Source organism: Dendrobates tinctorius, unplaced genomic scaffold (genome assembly GCF_039654945.1).
Source record: "Dendrobates tinctorius isolate UK_male_01 unplaced genomic scaffold, ASM3965494v1 ptg000071l, whole genome shotgun sequence".
In the NCBI taxonomy this organism is placed as follows: Eukaryota; Metazoa; Chordata; class Amphibia; order Anura; family Dendrobatidae; genus Dendrobates; species Dendrobates tinctorius.
The window spans coordinates 7,056,398-7,071,297 of record NW_027361739.1 but is presented as its reverse complement, the minus strand read 5'-3'; positions in this window follow the sequence as shown (position 1 = coordinate 7,071,297).

Genomic DNA, 14,900 nt, shown 5'->3' with positions numbered 1-14,900 from the left:
TCTATGTCATGTGCACCTTTCTCTGTGTCACCGTGTATGGTGGTATAGTGTGCGGGAAGGGGCACCTGAGTCTCATCAGGGTCAAAATCTGGCTCTGTACACTGCGAGGACAATGTAGTGCTCTGAGTGAATGTACCAGCAGAATCATCCATCAGCGGCTGTGCATCAGTGCACTCCATGTCAGATTCATCTTGGCCTGGGTAATTCACCATTTCACTTGATAATCCAGGCATGGTATGTGAAAACAGCTCATGGAGTAATCAGTAGTATGGCCTGCGTCATCCTTCAATCTTGGTTGGGGTGAAGGACACAAGGAAAGGTGTGGTTCATGAACATGAGCCTCCAATGACGACTCAGTGCTTTTACTTTTTACAGCTGAAGAAGAGGAGGCAATAGAGCTGGAGGCTGAGTCAGCAATGTAAGACAAAACTTTTTCCTGATGCTCTGCCTTTAAAAGCGGTTTGCCAACTCCTAGAAAACTAAGCGTTCGAGGCCTTATGTAGCCAGACGATGACGCAGGGTCAGCACCTCCTGCATTCGGTCCTATTTTGCTCTTGCCACTACCATCAGATCCACCACCAACACCATCATTACCAGCTGCCAACCCCCGCCCAATTCCACGGCCTCTTCCACCAGCCTTCCTCATTTTTGGTAGAAATGTAGACAAAATCCAACAAACTATATAGTAATGTAAAACAAGGTACAAGGTGTCTATAGGACAGGGGAGATTTAGAATTTCTGCACACACTTGTGGACAGTGGACACTTTTGGATTGTGTGAGGCCCACTGATATCTGAGCGCTATGTGACAGGCTCGATGGCACAGCTGCCTGTGACCAAAGTGACGGGAGGATAATGGAGATTTTGAATCTCTGCGCACACTTTTGGACACTGGACACTTGTGGATTGTGTGAGGCCCACTGATATCTGAGCGCTATGTGACACGCTCGATGGCACAGCTGCCTGTGACCAAAGTGACGAGAGGATAATGGAGATTTTGAATCTCTGCGCACACTTTTGGACACTGGAGACTTGTGGATTGTGTGAGGCCCACTGATATCTGAGCGCTCGATGGCACAGCTGTGACAAAAGTGACTAGAGGATAAGGGAGATTGGATTGCTTTTAAAAAAGCAGTTTGCGGAGCAGTGGGTAAACAGCAATGCCAGCGTGTCAGGAAGCCTTAAAAGGCAGCCCAACAACCAACACCACTGATACACCACAATATAGCCTCCCCTTGCACTGCACACACAGTGACTTGTGTGTTGTGCAGGCCAAATCGCTAGCAGCAGAAGCAGTTTTTTTGTCTTCTTCCCTGCCTAACGCTCTCCCTACAGAATCAGCAGCAACCTCTCCCTATACTAAGATCGGCAGAAGTAAGATGGCGGTCGGCGTGCACGCCCTTTTATACCCCCTGTGACGCCCACCAAAGCAAGCCAATCACTTGCATGCCCTTCTGAAAGATGGTGGTGACCCGTGCCTAGGTCATCACGTTGCCCACAGTGTCCGTGGATCCTGATTGGCTGAAAAAGAGCGCAAAACAAACTTTTGAAATGCGACTTTGGCGCGTAAGTCGCCGACCTCGTGGCCGACCTCATCCTAGGGTCGGGTTTCATTTCATGAAACCCGACTTTGCCAAAAGTCGGCGACTTTTGAATTTTTTTGACCCGTTTCGCTCAACTCTACTTGTAACCTATTGTAAGGGGCAGGTTTCACTTCTTCTTAGATGCACCCACCAGGGGCAGGCACAGTGGTTAGGCCACAGACTCTGCCAGGCAGCTTTTCACGCCAATTCTCCATCAGGACACCCATGAGGGGAGGGCTCAGAGTTGTTGTTCCTCAATAGCGCGCCATTATCCGCCATCTTTAGAGCCGCCATCTTGGCCAACATAACTTCATCTCTTTCATTTTTGGACACATCAGTCACATCGTCCACGGGTTTTTCACAAGGCGAGGTTTCGGCATCCTGCCGACTACGCCAAGGGTAAAGGTCAGCCTTAGTCATGGCTGAGTTCATTGGGCCTTGTGTGCCCTGGCCTTCCAATACATAAAAATCATGCTCCACTGTCAACTTACTTGCCTCTCTGTCCTTTGCGTCATCAGGGTCTGTACTCCATTCTTTATGGTCACCTCTGGCCGCTTCTGAATAAACAGAGACACAGTCCAGGTGCAACTCAATACAGAAAACTTTACTTTCATGACTTAAAAGCACATCCAGAGCCGTTACAACATTTTCAACAGCATGTACGTTACTTCATCTTTCCCTGCACTCCTCTCACTGTCACACTGCACATTCCTGGGTCGGACTATTTCCAAAGGTTCCTCAGCGTCTTCCCTGTTCAGCCACACTGCATACATGTGTTCCCTCAGCCGTTTTTCCCCAGTTCTGAGGGCATCAGCCCAAGCAATGACCTGCCACATAGCGAGCGACCTGCCCTGCGGTGCTGCGGTGACTTTTTCTTTTTCCCAAGTTCCTGTAGATGCTGTTGTTGCCCTTACTGAGGCTATGCTGTCCCACTGACTCTGGATGGCTGGGCTCCTGCTTGAACATTGCGGGGCACTGAGTAGCTCGGGCATTTAGCCCACCTGAGCACTTCAGGCTACCTAACCCTGACTGAATTTCCCAGAAACTATTCCTGCCTTAAACCCAGCTGACCTCTCCTACAGTTAACCATTTACGCGTATGATCTCTTGTCCTATACTAAGCACATAATATATAATACCCCATCTAGTGACCAAACTTGTACACTAAATTATATACATTTCTACATAATGAGTTCTGCACAGATCATTACGAGTAAACAATCTATACACAATTTTACAAATATACACAATAAAACTGTCAGAGACATCGCACTACACTTGCTCATAGAGCCAGTGCGCGTGTCCAGAGTACAGAAGCAGTGCTAAAAGTTACCTGGGGAGCAGGGCAGCAGAGGTGACCATGCGTGCTTCAAGCTAATAGTGTCAGGATCCTGTCAGCGCCGGGAAGTAAAGAGGCACAGGACCTGCGGACACTGAAATGAGCAAGCTGGCACGGGACCTATGGTCATGTGACTGCAACGGGGCGGGGCTTAGCATACTGCTTTCAGATATGACAGGACACCATACAACAACTCAGAGTCAGGCAAAACGGAGGTCACAACAGTACGGGCAAACGAGGTACAGGAGGGACAAACAGACGGGTAGTAAGACAAAGCCAAAGGTCATACACAAGAGGGCGACGTGGTACCAAGGGGACGAGCAGAGAGAAGTCAGGTCACAAGCAGAGAGTCATACACGAGAGGTAGCGCAGTACAAGAGGGTCAGGCAGAACCCGTAACAGGGACAGAACCAGATCACAACCAAGCAGGCAACAAGTTATCAGGCACAAGGCACACGTATACAAGAGGTCAACTAACTCAGCCAAGGGCAGGAGTATAACTGACACCGGACCCAGGTCCAGTGAGCAATAAATAGCCTCCTTCTGCCAGAGAGAGGCAGCACAATTAACCCATAGTCTAACCAGGACGGGTCAAAGCGAAATCCCGTCCTTGATCATGACAGTACCCTCCTCTCAATGGGGGGCCACCGAACCCCCAGGTCTCTCAGGGTACTTGGCGTGAAAGGCTCGGATCAACCGATCCACAAGAACTGATCGAGCAGGAACCCACGAGCGTTCCTCAGGACTGTAGCCCTTCCAATGTATCAGATACTGAAGGGCACGATGGGCCAACCTGGAGTCAACAATTCGTTCCACCTCGTACTCAGCCTGCCCGTCTACCAAAACCGGTGGTGGGGAAGATGATGATCCCTCCCCACCGGACCTCACAGGTTTCAAAAGGGCCTTATGGAAAACATTAGGAATCCGTAGAGATGGCGGGAGACTCAACCGAAAAGCCACCGGGATAACTGCGTCGGTAATTTCATAGGGACCTATAAACTTGGGTCCAGACTTCGCAGAGGGGACCTTGAGCCTTATATTTTTGGTGGATAACCATACCTTATCCCCGACCTGAAACACTGGACCCACGGATCATTTTTTGTCCGCAAAAAATTTAAATTTGTCCTGGGCCTTCGTAATGTTATTCTGGACCTACCGCCATACCTCCCCCAACCGCTGGATCGTCTCATCCGCCCCAGGACACCCAGAATTCAAACGGGAAAATTCTCCAAAATGAGGATGAAACCCATAATTGCAAAAAAATGGAGATGTACCCGTAGACTGGTTAATGCGGTTGTTAAATGCAAACTCAGCCAATGTTAACACAGAACACTAATCATCCTGTCGGGCTGAGGTCAAACAACGCAGAATTTGCTCCAGAGACTGATTGGTCCGCTTAGTCTGCCCATTAGTCTCTGGATGGTAGGCGGATGAAAAGGACAGACCAATACCCAACCTCCTACAAAAATCTCTCCAAAATCTGGACACAAATTGCACTCCCCTATCAGACACCACATTCAAGGGTACCCCATGCAATCGCACCACATGCTCCACAAACAATCTGGACAATGTTTCCGCATTAGGTAGAGCTGCCAAAGGTGCAAAATGTGCCTGCTTACTAAACCTGTCCACTACAACCCAGACCACGGTATTACCCTTGGAGGGGGGAAGGTTGGTGATGAAATCCATGGACAGATGAGTCCATGGTCTCTCAGGAATTGGCAGTGGTACCAATTCCCTGGCCGGCCGGTTATGGGGAGTTTTCGCATGGGCACAAATCTCACACGCAGACACATACTCCCCAACATCAGAGGCTAAAGAAGACCACCTGAATATTCTAGCAATGGCCTTCCGGGTGGCTGAGATCCCTGGATGTCCACCCAGAACTGAGTCATGGAACTCCTGGAGGACCTTGAGACGAAACTGAGCTGGCACAAAGTTTATCCACAGGCTTAGCTGGAGGTGCAAGAGACTGGGCTTCTCGAATCTCCCATTCCAACACATTAGAAACATCTGCCACCACCACCCCAGGCTGAAGAATGGAGGATGGAGGTTCCGGGGGGGGACACCGGATCTAGACTGCGTGACAACGCATCCGCTCTGATATTCTTGGATCCTGGCCGAAAAGTGATCGAGAAGTTGAATCGGGAAAAAAAAAATAGCCTGTCTGGGAGTCAACATTTTAGCTGACTCAATGTAAGCTAGGTTTTTGTGGTCCGTGATTACCGTTATAGGATGGACAGCCCCCTCCAAAAAATGCCTCCATTCTTCAAAGGCCAATTTTACGGCCAGAAGTTCCCGATTCCCCACATCATAGTTTCTCTCCGCAGGGGAGAACTTCTTTGAGAAAAAAGCGCAAGGTCTTAAATTGGTCAAAGTGGCGGGTCCCTGGGACAATACCGCCCCCACCCCCACCTCTAAGGCATCTACCTCAACAATAAATGGTTCAGACAGGTCCGGTTGAATAAGAACCGGGGCAGACATGAAATATTTTTTCAAAAACTGAAATGTCGCTACCGCTGCGGTTGACCAATTCTTGATATCAGCCCCCTTTTGAGTCATGTCTGTGAGGGGTTTAACCACCTGCGAGAATCCCCTTATAAATTTACGATAATAATTGGCGAATCCTAGGAAACACTGCAGAGCCTTCAAATCACAAGGTTGAACCCACTCGACAATGGCCTGCACCTTATTAGGATCCATGCGATACCCTTCAGCAGACACGATGAACCCCAGAAAGGACAGTTCCTGAACAAAAAATAAACATTTTTCAAGTTTAGGAAAAAGACAGTTCTCCTGGAGCTTTTGAAGAACTGCCCGAACATGACCAATGTGAGCCTGTTTATCAGGAGAGTAGATTAAAATGTCATCCAAATACACCACCCTAAAATGTCCAATCAAATCAGAGAACACATGATTTATGAAATTTTGGAAGACAGCTGGAGCGTTGGTGAGGCCGAAGGGCATGACCAAATTTTCAAACAACCCTTCAGTAGTGAGAAAAGCGGTTTTCCACTCATCTCCGTCCCGAACTCGGATAAGGTTATACGCTCCCCGTAGATCTAATTTCGAAAACCACTTAGCTCCGGACAACTGATTGTATAAATCATGAATAAGTGGAAGGGGATACGTATACCTCACAGTTATTTTATTTAACTCATGGAAATCGAGGCATGGGCGCAAACCACCGTCTTTTTTCTTTACAAAAAAGAACCCCGCCGCCACAGGAGAAACAGAAGGATGAATATGTCCCTTACGGAGACTCTCGGAAATATATTCCTTCATCGCAGCCCGTTCCGGACCCGAGAGGCTATACAAGCGGGCTTTGGGCAATTTAGCACCTGGAACCAGGTCAATGGCACAATCAAATGGGCGGTGTGGTGGTAAAACCTCAGCCTCTTTTTCGGAGAAAACGTCCGTATAATCTATCAGGCACTCCGGAATACCTTCTAGACCCACGGACGACACAGACACAGAAACAAGACATTTCTCAGAGCAATAGGGACCCCATTTAACAATGTCCCGAGATTCCCAATTAATCACAGGATTATGCAGATGTAACCAGGGGAACCCCAACACCAGTCCTGCAGGCAAGTTGTTCTTTACAAAACATGAAATACGTTCCTGGTGCAAGGAACTCACTTTAAGGAGAAACTCTTCAGTACGAAACATAATGTCATTCTTAACCAGTGGTGTTTTGTCAATAGCAACAATGTGAATCGGAGTCTCCAACCTATCTGTCCCTAACTTACACCTGGCCACCAAGTCAGAGTCAATAAAGTTCAATGACGATCCGCAATCCACGAATGCAGAAGTGGATGTGGAGACACTCCCACAACAAAGTTCCACTTGAAACAACATTTTAGAGAAGGCAGAAAAGGGTACCTGAGAGCCTGGGTGACCTCCACGATAATCACCCGGGCTCAGTCGCTTGTTGGTTAGTGGCCGGGAGGGGCAATCCTTTTTCGAATGTCCAGAATTGCCACTGTGAAAACAGCATTTTCTCACGCGCCGTTGTCTCCTTTATTCCTCCTTGAGGTCGATGGTTCCCATCTCCGTGATTTTCAATGTAGAACTGGCTCCCCTTCCTTGGGAGAATAATGATGTCTCTGTTGCATCACTCCCCTCGCCCATAACCTGTGATCCATTCGGACGGCCTGAGTCATAGCTTCCTCCAGGGAATCAGGTGGGGGGTGGAGAGCCAAGGCGTCTTTCAAATGTTCAGACAGGCCTCTACGGAACAAACCCCGGAGGGCGGCATCATTCCAGCAGACCTCAGCAGCCCTCAGCAGCCCAGCGTCTGAACTCGGAGCAAAACCACTCGGCTGAGTGCTTCCCCTGGCAAACATTCATCAACATGTCCTCAGCCATACGCATTCGATCAGGCTCATCATAAATATGCCCCAGGGCCACAAAAAATGCATCCAGAGTCATATGCTCAGGGGCCGTGGTAGGAAGGGAGAAAGCCCAAGCTTGGGGGGCTCCCCTTAACATGGACATAATGACCCCCACTCTCTGACCTTCATCCCCAGAAGAGTGTGGTCCTTGAAAACTCTGAATTCATTTTTATCTCCAGAAAAGGTATCGGGTAATTTAACCAGAGATTCCGGGGAAATTAATGTAACATCCCGAGCCCCCAATGAAAGAACCCCCTGCACAGTGTTGGCAATCAGCTGCTGAGACTGAGCCAAGACTCTTTGTTCTCTAAAGAGTTTCTGAGACATCTGCATCAGGTGCTTAACCTGTTCAGAAAGAGTGTGCATAGGATCCATCACCCACACAGGTGAATGGGAGCAGAGAGAAAAAAAAATGGTATGGGTCAGTTATAATGTCAGAGACACCGCACTACACTTGCTCATAGAGCCAGTGCGCGTGTCCTGAGTACAGAAGCAGGGCTAAAAGTTACCTGTGGAGCAGGGCAGCAGAGGTGACAATGCGTGCTTCAAGCTAATAGTGTCAGGATCCTGTCAGCGCCGGGAAGTAAAGAGGCACAGAACCTGCGGACACTGAAGTTAGCAAGCTGGCACAGGACCTATGGTCATGTGACTGCAATGGGGCGGGGCTTAGTGTCCTGCTTTCAGATATGACAGGACACCATACAACAACACAGAGTCAGGCAAAACGGAGGTCACAACAGTACGGGCAAAAGAGGCACAGGAGGGACAAACAGGCGGGTAGTCAGACAAAGCCAAAGGTCATACACAAGAGGGCGACGTGATACCAAGGGGACGAGCAGAGAGAAGTCGGGTCACAATCAGAGAGTCATACATGAGAGGTAGCGCAGTACAAGAGGGTCAGGCAGAACTCGTAACAGGAACATAACCAGATCACAACCAAGCAGGCAACAAGTTATCAGGCACAAGGCACACGTATACAAGAGGTCAACTAACTCAGCCGAGGGCAGGAGTATAACTGACACCGGACCCAGGTCCAGTGAGCACTAAATAGCCTCCTTCTGCCAGAGAGAGGCAGCACAATTAACCCATAGTCTAACCAGGACGGGTCAAAGTGAAATCCCATCCTGGATCATGACAAAAACAGGCCAAGTTAAGAGGATCAGGATCATTTCTGTAACCCCCTTGCACTAAAGTATGTCTGGGTGGTTTGCATGTTAATGATCAGGCCAATTTTTACAATTCTGACCACTGTCCCTTTATGAGGTAATAACTCTGGAACGCTTGCATGGATCCCGTTAATTCTGACATTGTTTTCTTGTGACATATTGTACTTCATGATAGTGGTAAAATTTATTTGATATGACTTGCGTTTAATCAATCCCCCCTTTATCACCCCCTTAGTTAGGGAAAAATAATAAAATAAAAATGTATATATTTCCATTTTCCCATTAGGGTTAGAGTTGGGGCTAAAGTTAGGGTTAGGGTTAAGGTTTAGATTACGGTTACGGTTGGGATTAGGGTTAGGGTTGGGATTAGTTAGGGTTGGGATTAGGGTTAGGAGTGTGTTAGGGTTAGGTTTGTGTTTAGGGTTATGGTTAGGGTTGGGATTATGTTTATGTTTTGGGACTCTCATTTTGTGCAGGCTGATCACTTCTATAGCACTATGCATCTGGTCGTCACTGCGCATGACAGGAAGTCTCTCAGCTCTGGAGAACCGGATGTCGTCATGACAACATCGGGTCTCCATGGCAGCGAACGGGACCCCACTTCCCGCAGCGGGGTCTTTGATCCAAAGGCAGAAAGGCTGTCAGCCCCTCTGCCGACTCCGGAACGCTGCGATCTTGTTTGATCGCAGTGTTCTAGGGGTTAAAGTGTCGGGAGGGGTCTGTGACCGCTCCTGGCCCTTAGTGCCGTGTGTCAGCTATGAAAATCAGCTGACACCCGGCCGCACACCCCCCATGGCGCTGCTGATCACTAATGATGTACTGTTGCATCCATGGGCATTAAGTTCCAGGTCACATGGACCGTATAGTACGTCTAATGGCAGAGAGGGGTTAAACTCAAAAGAATCAAGCTTTCTCATTGACTTGTAATGTAAAGTTTAGATCATATTGAATCTTCCGAATGGAAAATGCCAGAATAATGGACAGGTCATTTCTTTTAACCACTTGCCATTTTTAGAAACTGCAAGTTGTTAAAAGATGCCATTTTACTATAGAATTGCTTATTATGTTTCTCCTTTTTAATGTTTTTTTGATACGTCCATCAAACCATCGTGAATATATAGCCTAAGGATGTATTCATTTCAAACAAATCTCTGGAAAGACCTCCAAATTTAGGATATTAATGGCAGTGTGTAGTATTCTACAGAAGTAGTAGCATTCTAGAGAAGAATAACATGCTGTGTTTTTCGTAAAACTGGATTTTTAACATTGTAAACAAGCAAGACATATAGCATAAATCATACAAATAGAATATACTGTAGGCTGTCAGTCACTAGCATGAAAAAGTTGAACAATGTGGGTTCTTAAAGGGAATCTGTCACCAGGTTTTTGCTATCTCGTCTAAGATCAGCATAATATAGGAAAAGAGACCACGATTCCAATGATGTATCACTTAGTTTACTGGGTGAAGCAGTTGGTGACACAATCAGAATTCTTAGGTGCAATATGAAGCAAAGCTCAGAAAGCTAATACCACCCACATCAGGCTCTCCATGTACATAGTCTATTGACAGTGAGCTGCTTATCGTAGGAGGGGATGTGGTCGAATGCCTTGGATTCAAGCCACAGCAAGGATAATTATTGATTAAACCTTCACAGTAAGTAAACAACAGCACACAGCCTGATAAGTGACACATCGTTGACTTCAGTATTTTAACCCCTACCTCATGCTGTCTTCAGATAACATAGCAAGAACCTGCTGTCAGATTCCATTAAACCCATCATGAAAGTTTAAAGCACTGGTCTTTGCCTGTCAGACAGGCAGGATTTGTCCAGCAGCCCACAGGTATTCATACACCGCTGTCTGTATCTCAATATTATTTGAAGGCATCTATTTTACAAAGGGACCAGGAGCCAATAGCCAAGGCTATCCAGCAAGGATAGTTACTTAGAAAAAAGAGATAGAGATAAGATATGGGATGATGGTTTGTACAAAAGATTGAGAAGCTTTACTAAGAGTATCCCCTTGTGCCTGGCGGTAGGAGAATCAGCAGGAGTGTTTGTCTTTCCTCCACCGTCAGAAGATGACCTTTTGCAAATGCCAGCTTGCTTTCAGCAAAAGATACGGCTGATTGTTCATTAAAGATAATTCCATTTGATGAACCAGCCGCATCCGTCATTTAGGCTTTACCCACATGTCTAAACGAGTTGTGTGACTCTCACAAACAACCAGTAATGCAACCAGTGTCGGCGAAAAGGAAAGCAAGATGGTGCTGACCAGGACGTCTAATCCAATATGTTATAAGAGGGATTACTGATGGACTAAAGTAAGGGTCCCGTCACATTTAGCGATGCACCAGCGATCCCGACAACGATACGACCCAGTCAGGATCGCTGGTGCATCGCTAAATGGTCCCTTGTGAGCTGCCAAACAGGCAGATCTCACCAGCGACATAGCAGCGGTCGGCGGTCGTTACTTACCTGTCAGACGCGGCGATGAAGACGTCCTCCTGCCCACATCCACGCATCGCTCGTCGGCGCCAGCAGGAAGCCCAGCAGGCAACGGCCGACGAGAAATGGTCCAGGACGTTCTCGCGCGATCAGCGATAGCCAGCGGGGAGCCAGTCGAAGGTAAGTATCCCACATAGCGATATCGCTAGCAATATCGCTGCTGCGTCACAAAATCGGTGATGCTTTAGCAATATTGCTAGCGATATTGCTATGTGTGACGGGGCCTTAAGGTTATTACAGCAAGAAGATATATGATATGTGAAAGACACATCACCTTAACATGATGCTCGAGTATTTGATGGGCCCCATATATGATGCTTCAGTGTATAATGTGTCCCATATAATGCTCCAAAATAATGAGCCTCATATATGATGTTCCAGTATCTGATGGGCCCCATATATGATGCTTTATTGTATAATGGGCCCCATATATGATGCTTTGCTGTATAATGGGCCCCATATATGATGTTCAAGTGTATGATGGGCCCTGTATATGATGCTCCAGTGTAAGATGGGCTCCATATATAATGATCCAGTGTATGATAGGTCCCATATATCATGCTCCAGTGTATAATGGGCCCCATATATGATGCTCCAGTGTATAATGGGCCCCATATATGATGCTCCAGTGTACGATGGGCCCCATATATGATGATCCAGTGTATAATGGGCCCCATATATAATGCTCCAGTGTATAGTGGGCCCCATATATAATACTCCAATCATAAAAAAATTAAATACTCACTTCTCTTTGCTGGCCGCTGCTCTGCTCCAGACTCCTCAGCGTCGCCGTCTTCCCACTCTCTGCACTGTGACTGTTCAGGCAGAGGGTGTACAGATGTGACGTCATCGGGCCCTCTAACCTGAACGGCAGACAAAGATGAGGAAGATGCTGCAGCGGTGGAGGGGGGAGAGGTAAGTATACAAGTTCCTTCGCCCAGAGCAGGTGGGGGGCCCCACTTGCTGGTGCCAGCAATGGCACTGACATCGGGCCCCAGAGTGCACAGGTGTCCCCAACGACGAGTGGGCCCCCCCACATGCTCAGGGCCTCAGCACTTTCTCAGGTGCACCTGGTGCTGACGCCGGCCCTGTGTATGCTCCTTTTCACATGTAAAGCACCATGAAATAAATTGCGCTATAACAATTAATAATAATAATACCACAGTGTGGCTACCAAAGCAAGGGAGTCAAGTAGCCTGTCCAGTTACAGAGGTTGTCAAAATGCTGTACAATTATACTATTTATACTCTGGGCAAATTGATGCCACTTTAGTGGTATGTGGCAATATTTTTTTGAAATATATAATCTCTAGGTTGTGTCTCCATCTGGTGGGTTACCTGTAGTGGAAGGGGTCTCAGAGCCCCATTATACTATTTGAACACTGGGGAAACTGATAGTACATTAGTAGTGTCTGCCTCTAATTTTTGGAAAAGTTTGGACTCCAAGTTTGGTTCACCTTCATATGTGTTGCCTGTAGCAGTAGGGCTCCCAGACCGGCAGGCATGCACATACTTTCAGTCAACTACCTGTTACTATTCTTATTTTTTTAAAACAATAGTAGCCTATGAAGCTGATATTTGTGCCACCTTAGTGTGGCTGAGCAGAAATATGCAGTTTGAGCTGTTGCATGAGGTAACAGGATTCCCATCACAACAGACCTACACAGGTCCCTCACCCATCTCCTAATTTGAATTTAAATTCAAACCTGTAAATGGTGGCCCATATCCTGGCTCATAAATGAGTCTCGTTCATGTGTGTTGTCTGAATTTGGTAAGGCTATCAGAGCACCAGGCCTACATTTGTTACTCATTCTCCTGTTACTAATCAATGTTTAAGCTAGAAATGCTTGTCCAAGCCCTGTCCCAGGTCCTGTTCCATGCATCAATGCTGTGCAGTTATACTATTTGTAATCTGGGTCAGTTGGCTGGTTGGAGAATCATGACAAGGGGGAAACAAGCGTAATTGGGGTGCCACATCTGAGGACTGTGCTATGTGTGATGTTAAGGTGGAGGAAGAGAACGAGAGGCCACTTTGATGCAACACTTGCCATCCACTGGTGCACATGCTCTTTCTGTCCCTCATCTACAAAGCGTACTGCTGTGTGGCTGCCAACGAAATGGAGTCAAGAAGCCCATAAAGTAACAGATGTTGTCAGTTTTCTGTCTATAGGACGAGCTGGTGTTTGTTCAGTAGAGCTTTCAGTAACATTACCATCTACCCCACATAAACCTTGAACACCAAGCTTGTTTCCCCTTCCACCATGACCTTGCATTATCCTACTCATGTTGGATGCACCTTTCCCATCTTTTAACCAGCTGTTTCAGTCACCTGTCAGTAAATTAAGAATCTATATTTATTTGATGAGATAGTGTGGCTGAACCAAAGAAATAGCACAAAAGATTTCGATGCTGAAATGTGGACTGATGTCTGGACCACACAATCAGCACAAAGGATTTAGATGCTAATATGTAAACTGCTGGTTGGACCACACAATTTGCACAAAAAGGATTTAGGTTATGAAATGTGGCCTGGTGTCTGGACCACACTATTAGCAGAAAGAATATAGATCCTGAAATGTGACCTGGTGTCTGAACCACACTATTAGCAGAAAGGATTTAGATGTTAACATGTAAACTGCTGGCTGGACCACACAATTTGCACAAAGAATTTAGGTTATGAAATGTGGTCTGGTATCTAGACCACACTATTAGCAGAAAGGATTTAGATTCAGAAAAGTCATCTGGTGTCTGGATCACACTATTAGCAGAAAGGATATAAATCTTGAAATGTGGCCTGGTGTCTAGAACACACTATTAGCAGAAAGGATTTAGATTCAGAAAAGTCATCTGGTGTCTGGATCACACTATTAGCAGAAAGGATATAAATCTTGAAATGTGGCCTGGTGTCTAGAACACACTATTAGCAGAAAGGATTTAGATTCTGGAACATGGCCTAGTGTCGGGACCACACTATTAGCAGAAAGGATTTAGATTCTGAAATGTGACCTGGTGTCTAGACAATACTATTAGCAGAAAGGATTTAGATTCAGAAACGTGGTCTGGTGTCTGGACCACACTCCTTGCTGCTCCATACTGTTAGCACAAACTATTTAGATTCTGAAGTGTGTACCCTTGATTGCACCACAAATTAGCACAAATGATTTAGATTCTTATATGTGGACTCCTGGCTGCACCACAAATTAGCACAAACTATTTAGATTCTGAAATGTGGACTCCTGGTTGCAACACACTATCAGCACAAACTATTTACATTCTGAAATGTGGACTCCTGGCTGGACCACAGTATTAGCACAAGCAATTTAGATTCTGAAATGTGGACTTGTGGCTGCACCACACTATTAGCAGAAAGGATTTAGATTCTGAAATTTGGCCTGGTGTCTAGACAATACTATTAGCAGAAAGGATTTAGATTCAGAAATGTGGCCTGGTGTCTGGACCACATTATTGTCACGTTTCCGCCAGACTTAGGGCCTGCTGTTCCGGTCGCGGCCTCTAGGAGGCGCCGGACCGCCACTTTATCGTCAGACTCAGGGACGGCTGTTCCTGCCTCGGCCACTGGACAGGGCCGTGGTTCTGTCACGTCAGGCTCAGAGCCTACTGTCCCGGCTTTAGCCTCTAGGAGGCGCCGGTCTGTCACGTCGCCGTTAAATTCTGGGTCTGCTGCTCCTGTCGCGGTCACTAGGAGGCGCCATGGCTCGCCCGGGAGTTATGGTGCTGACAGAGTAAGGGCACCTGTGCAGGCATCTGGTGGACGCAGGCTCCACCCCTCTGTCAGTCATCAAGAGGTTACTGCATCTCCATCTGGCCTGGTCCTGGGGGCGGTACTGATGACATCATCAGTCCAGGAACCTATGAGGGGTGACCTGATCCCTGAAATACCTTGGGACTGG